Source organism: Coloeus monedula (assembly GCF_965178545.1).
Source record: "Coloeus monedula genome assembly, chromosome: 7".
Classification (NCBI taxonomy): domain Eukaryota; kingdom Metazoa; phylum Chordata; class Aves; order Passeriformes; family Corvidae; genus Coloeus; species Coloeus monedula.
Window position 1 is genome coordinate 21,618,930 of NC_138787.1, and position 7,585 is coordinate 21,626,514.

Below are 7,585 nucleotides of genomic sequence, written 5' to 3' on the forward strand. Positions count from 1 at the left end.
ATACCTTTTAGTACCTCATTTGTGTATGAATTATATAATTCTCCGCAGGCATTATTCTGAACTGTAGTTTCTGGACCAGAAAACCATGTTTAAATCACCCTGGACATTATAATGAAATGGGTAAATGATTTGACTGCACGGACTGGCAGGGTCATCCTGCAGCAGAACACAGGGTTATGAAATCAAGTATTAGTATGTCTTTAATTGTGAAGCAGGGTAAAAGTTATTCAAAGGGGATATTTTATTTACTCTTTTTTTTTAAACTGGTAAGTGAACAAAAAGTGAGGAATTAAAATGTGGAAGGTATAAAATACTCCATCAGCAACCAAACCCTGCAGGGGCATTTCAGTTTTTGTGCAGAAGAGGTAAATCTTAGTGAAAGACTTTCTAGCTGCAATAATGAATGAAGTCACCCTAATTAAGATTACTAAACTTTTCAGTATCCTTTACTTCTATGAAGCATTTTTTAAGTCTCAAAAAATTCTAGCTTCTCCCCAGATAGTTCAAATAAATCACAGACATTTCTCAGACAAAAATCTGATGCCAAATAAAGGCTGCAATTTGACCAGGCCTGTCATGTTAATGCCAATGAAAGGCAATGGGTAAAATGACAGCAAGCTTCTCGTCAAAAGGGAATCAATACTGCTCTACAAGTAAGAAGCAAATATTTCAGAAAGTTTTAGAGTGTTTGTAAATAGTTTCATTTGGGAATTCTTCTCTCAGTCTGTAATATGAGACCCTGAGATCAGCTCAGTTGGTCAGAGCATGGTGCTAATAATACCAAGGTTGTGGATTTGATCCCTGCTCAGGCTATTCTCTTAAGAGTTGGACTTGATGATCCATGTGGGTCCCTTCCGACTCAGATTATTCTGTGATTCTGTGAAATGTCTTGGTTTTTTCCTCTTCTGAAAAGCACAAGCCAAACACAATTGCACACTAGTTTACCTGATAGCTTGGCAATTAGTACCAGTCAGAAACCATTAAAATGAAACAGACCAATAAAATTACACAACAAGTTACAGATAATAATAGATAATAACAACTACTATTAATAAACTGATGCAAACAGTCCACAGGACATCCAAGGGAGCTGTAGCTGGTGCTCCCCATTCCCAGCAGGGCTCAGCAGAGGGGCAGTGTGAGGCTGGGGAAACTGCTCTGAGCCCCCTCTCCATTCCTTCCCTCCAGGTGTCCACCCTGCCCAGGCACTTACCTTCCTACCACCCAGGGCCTCGAAGTGGCTCCGCAGCTCCTCCACAGTGACAGGGACATGGTCCATCAGCTGAGATCCACCTAGGGTCTCCTCCTTGAACACATCTGCCCTCCTGCTGTCTGATGGCATCTTCTCCAGGGTGGTCTTATCTGGCACCAGGGATGGTGGGGCTGGCGAGTGCTGGAACATCAGGCCTCGTCTTGTAGCATTGCCAGACTCCCATCTCTGCTTGAGGAGCTCCACGGAGCCCTTCTGCAGGGGCAAGTCTGCCAGCTCGAGCATGCCCTGCCAATGCAACATGTGCCTGGGGTCAGAGGGCAGTGCATGGTGCCAGCGGAGGCCACCATGGAGTGGCTCACGAGCCCTTGTGGGTTGAAGGACAGGTCAGGACACAGGCTGGTGGCTGGGACAAAAGCCACTTCCCAATGGAAGATGCAAGATCCAGTAAGATCAGGTCTAGTAAGAGTCAGTGAAAGGATTCACTGTGTTCATACAAGAGGAATATGTGAATTACAGAGTGAATTAAGGGTGCTGTTCAGACATTATATTCTTAAGCTTGACAGCAGAATTACTGTCTATCATGAATGGAAAAGCAGCAAGCATGAAATTAGTGAGAATTGCAAACAAAGTGGGGTTAATGAATGAGTACCTGGTAATCAGTGTGTGCTGCATGAAAGGTGTTGTGACAGGTGACTGCTGATTTCTTTAAGACCTGATACAGTTGTCTGTGTTGTGGGTTGAATCACAGCATTTTAAAGCAGCTGGGAGACAGAAGGGCTCCTGCATTAGCTGAGAGAGTGCTTGGGTAGCCTGGAAACACAACCCAGGGCAGTTCACCTAATTGCACTGTAACTCTTGTCAGGTAAATTACTAAGTGTTGATATCCAACCTTTCTGATCAGTTGACTCTGCTCACAAAGACTTATTCTGTCTTTCTTACAGTACGCTTGGGAAGGAAAAATTGCCATTCTGTTATTTTGCACCAGTTGAATTCTGCTCCCCTTTTCCTGAAATCAGCTCCCAACAGGTTTGATTTTGATGTTTTCTGCCCTGTAGCAAATACTCAAATATAAGTTTCCACATGTTATTCTAAAGGAGACTTAAGTAAAAAGAATGTGAATTGAAAATAATAAAGAGAAAGAAAGATTCCCAAGAACTGAGGTGCAACTAGTATCTAAAATCTCAATTCATTAGTCCCTTTCTTTTTGGAAAGGGAATCTTGTATGTGTGTAGCTGTCCTTTAATAGGACTTTAATATGCCTATGTTTAGGCATATTAAAGACAGAGTTTAATTTAATCTGCATTGTTGGGAGTTGGACTTGGGGGTTTTTGAGTAATTTTTTAACCAGAATTAATGTGGTCTGTAATATTTTACTTAGGAGTTAAAAACACAGGAGGAGTGCTGGGTATTTGATGTACTCCAAGAATAATTTTAAAAGGAGACTTCAAGGTCCGCCTTTCTTGAACAATATGAAAAGAGTTTCTAGGCTCACAGTTTTCACCTTCTGTACAACAGAAGTTGGCCCAAGACTTGTTTCTCCTTTAGTTTTTTGGCAGAACTGTGTTGTGATTATGGTTAATGTCCTGCTAGTTTTCCTTAACTGACACAAGCTGTCCCCCAAACCCTTCCTGCAAGCAAAGGATGACATCCTTCCTTCCCCTACCGCATCCATCAAAGCACCTGTTCCATCAAAGATCCTAAATAGGTCTGGATTCTGGCCCAAAATGAAGAACAGCTGTTAAATTCCCCACTTGCAAGAATGTTCATCCTAATTCACAGCTGTAGGTTAGAAATACTCCTGACTTACACTGCATCTATGGATTGACTCTCGACTGTGGAGCAGGCTTTTCCTAGTTCCCTTGACAGTGCTTATGAAATACCCACATTCTCCTATATTTTGCTTTATTGCTGGTGGGTCCTTTCGTTGGTTTCAGTAATTTTCAGGGTATGTGTTATGCCGTCTTGCAAAAATAGTCTGAAGTGCACCTGCTTCCCTCTCGCAGCTCTCAAAATACTGTGAACTAATTGTGGGAGCTTCTTGTCTAGTGGGGACTCTTGTCCAGTGTGGGCCCTATGGCTGATAGACAATGGATAAAATGACTATTTGCTTTGTTCACATGCAGGCATTGGATGAAGGGAAATTGTGTGGAAATTCAGTAGTTTATAAAATTGGATCCTTACCCCAAAAGAGAGATTTCATTGTACCATCTGCATTCGTGCAGGAATAAATTTGAATGTAGACCCAAGCTTGACTTTCAGCCGCTTTCTAAAGATGTGTTTTGATTAAAGTGTACCTCTGAAACTTGGGGGAGGAGGGGAGAACCCAAACCAAAAACCCATACCAGTTTTGGGTGTGTTTAGAGGTCATTTGATGTGTTCACATTTTTATTACTGGTGTCTCTGATCTTCTGATTTCTTTCCCTACTTGTTCATAGTAGTTTCAACCAATATAGAATACTAATGGTAATTTATATCAAGTAAAATATTTGAGGAATACTGGATATCTAGGATTGTCATTTATTTCAGTTGCGTCCTGAGCTTTTTAGTGTCTTATCCCTTCTGAAAATGTAGGAAGAAACTAGAGGAAATGAGAAAAGCACAGATTTTGAATTTGACCTAAATCATTATTATAATTTTGTACTGGTTCTGCTGGTTGTAGTTTTTAACTTTTATTGTCCATCTGTAATATTATCATATTTAAGTGACAGGGAGAAGAGATACTGTTGCTTTTATCAAGTATCAGAGCTTTTTTTCTTTTGTGTCTGCTATTTTTGCCTCTCAGCTGTCTATATTTGTCCTCTGGCCTATTTATTTCTCCCCCAAACTTATCTTGATTTATTATCTCATAGTGACAATAGATTATTACGTTATCCAATTAGCTGAAATACAGGCAAATTGGTGGGTCTGTGACGATGCTCGTCCCAGGAGATGCATAATAGGAGCCCACCCATGTATGAGACTGGTAGCAGGGCAGAACTTAGTCTGTTACAGTCGTGTTTTCAGTCCTATTGCAACCTGCTCATTATGGGCTCATATGGTAAGAGCCCATAAAAATGAGCAACATATTTAAAAAAATTATTAATGTGATAGGATGAAGATTTTGGTCAGATTAAAATTCTGCAGGGAGCATTGTCCTCTAATTTTCCTTGGTTTGGAAACTCAAGTGTGCTTGTGTGGCAGAAAGTGATGTGTTGGAGAAAGAAAGATTACAGTATGAAAGAATTATGTTAGTGAGCAGTCATCGTGGCAGAAATGGATGGTGGATTTTTTGTGAAGAAAGCACCTAAAATGCTATATAACTAGGTCTTTGTGAATGCTACCTATAAACCTTTTGCATTAATGTGTTTGTTTTATGAGGCCAGTGATAGTGCAGCGTTCAAACACTGCAGTCAAACTGTTAAGTTTTCATTTTTCTGTGTTACTTCTCTGGGATCTTTTGTATCTCCCACCAATTTTGTCTGAGGCCTACAGTAATTATTTATTTAATGTTATAAATGTGATAAATTTATACATTACTTGAACAAATAGCTTTGGGAAGGGCTGTGGATTTTGTGGACTCATGAATTGCAGATATCTCATAAATGTCAGGATTTTTTTAAAAACAGAAGTTGCTGATAAATCTGTCTTCACAGTTGGATATTGAATTGGTATTGGTTTTCTTCACTGTAAATGAGACATGCCCTCCTCTACTGTTCACAGACTGTGTATTCTTTTAGTAGGTGAACATATGCATTCAAGGAAAGAGCTGTTGAGGAAAACTGTATCAGTTCTGCTATGTGTTCCTGTGCCAAACTGGCAACCTGCATTTTCATCATATTCTTGCTATCTTAAATGTTTCTTACATGTAAACTCTTTAATTTGTTCACTAGCGAAGGAGTAAATAGAAATTATAAAAATAGGAAACTGATACTTGTAGAACTGTTTGTGAATAGTGTTGATTGTATCCCCATTGGGATGATACCATCATGCATACTGTACTGTTAAGTCCTCTCCTAACTTTAGAAAACTGTCTGTTGTCAAATAGCTGGCATTTGCCACTGCATATTGAGCTGGATTTCCTTCTCAACTTAAAAAACAACCCAAAAACCCCAACAAAAAACCCCAACAAAACAAATGACAACACAAAAAGAATCTCACACCAAAACCCCCAAAATCTTTTGAGGACAGGATTTGACAAGTCCTTTTCATGGTCTGCCATACTACTTCATCCAGCTCTTGCATCTGAGACCTTCCGTTCTGTCTCACCCTGATTCAGTTAATCTTCACTGTCAGGAATCCCTGGCATGAGGCTCCACAGGACATCTTGGGATAAATTATGAAAGAACAACACGTTGCAAATGAAGACCGTTTGTCGTTCAACCCAATGTTTTTCCCAAACCACTGAGGAACAACCCCCAGGATCCAGAGGAAGTTACAGAACAACAAGCAGCTGACCCTTTACTTTATGGCAGTTCTGAGAAGGGACGCAGAGGGGTGAAAGAGGGGATCAGTATCTGCCTAAATTCTCCATTAAATCTAGTCAAGAATAGAATAAAATAGTTCAGTTGGAAGGGATTGACAGCAATCATGTAGTCCAACTGCAGTATTCACTGGCCACATTGCTAAATAATCTGTCTTCTGCTAGGGACTATCTATATGTGCACACAATAGCTGAGCACGTTTCTGACACCATTGCTTTAAAAGCTTGTAATTTCTTCTGCAGGTAAGCAGAGCCTCCAGTATCTATAGCATTTCTTCATTTACATTTCAGACACTTCTTAACAAAAGCAACTCAGACAAGTTTATGAAGAGCTAAAATAGTTCTTCATTACTACAAACTGTAAAGCACTTCCAAATTCGTAGTTATATTTTGAGAAAATACATTATTTGGGGCTTTCGTTTAGCATGCCACCCTTTGTCCTGATACAAATTTGCATAGGTAAATAATAAAAGTTTAAATGTTGTTTCAACTTTGAATTATGACAGACCCTGTTCTAGCTAGTGTAACAAGGTATCAGTAATTTAAGGCAAATCACACTGAAACATTAATTTCTCATATCTTACCAGCAAAATCAGCACATTTTATAATCTAATAAGAAAGGACTAGAAAGTGCATAATTCAAATTCATGGGATTGAGGAAAGACATCTTATTATTTTTCCTTTTATCCCACCCTTCTCATTTATTTATGAGCAGTATCAGCCCCCCCACTAGACAGCCTATTTACAAAAACAAAACAAACAAAATAAGAAAGCAAAAATTGCATATTTGCACTGAGTTTCTTACCTCTGTGTTCTTCTCTGGCAACTTTTCCAGTTGTGACTCTGCTGCACTCATTGTGTGCGTATTTAAAGGAAGATAATTTTAAACATTCGTTAATTCGTTGGTCTCATTTGACTAACGAACATGAGGCTTGATAGACACACGTCTGATAGTAGTTACAAGACACCAAATCTCTTGCATGCTTGCGTTGCCAATGTATTATTTAGTGAGGCATGGAGGTAAGGTATGCTTTCTGCCATGCCTCTGGCTGTGCTGTGTGTGCTCACCTTACACTGCTTAGCACTGACAAAGGCTGCAGGCAACAGCTTTTGTTTCAGTGCTCTTTGGCAGGAAATAAAGCACCTTCCAATAAAAAAATTGTTGGTTCTTAAGTACCTTGGAAAGGTTTGGAGAGAAAGTACAATTGGTAAGTCATAAGTCAAATGGATAATAAAGTACTATGTCTATTCGTATAATTCAGACCATCTAAAGATACCACATTCCAATGCAGCTGGCTTTCTTAATAATAAATGTAATTGCTTTCAAACAATTTCATTTTGGACCAAAAGTCGAGAGTGTAAATCATACAGGAAAAATGTTAGAAAGATTTTCGAAGATCTTCCACTCCCTTTCACTCTATTTTCATCTGCTATGTTCCAGGGCTGTTACTCTGTCTTCGTTCTCCCCTCCTGTCCCAGTTCACATCTGTGACAATTGCATGTCAGCAGGTGAAGACTGTGGGCAACAGATGCTGCCTTTTGACATTTACTCACCTCACCACTGTGGACAAACACAGTTTGAATTCTGGGTGTTCTGGGCCACTGACCCCGTGGGCAGCCATGTGCTACTCAGCACAGCCATCCTAGCCTTCAGAACTCCTTTTCCAGGGATGCCAGCCAGGAGGACGCATGCAGGGACAGAAGATGTTCTGCAACCTTTCCCCTGGTTGGTGTCGTTAAGGACATATTTTTGGGTGGACTATGCAGTAGATAATAAAAATACCCACACATAGGCAGCACCTGTTTTTCATTGTTACTCTCGATTACTTGGCTAACTTCAGGTTCTCTCACATAGCCAGCTGGGCAGGAGTAAGTGCTCAGACAGCTCTGGCATGCCACACTTGATTATCTTT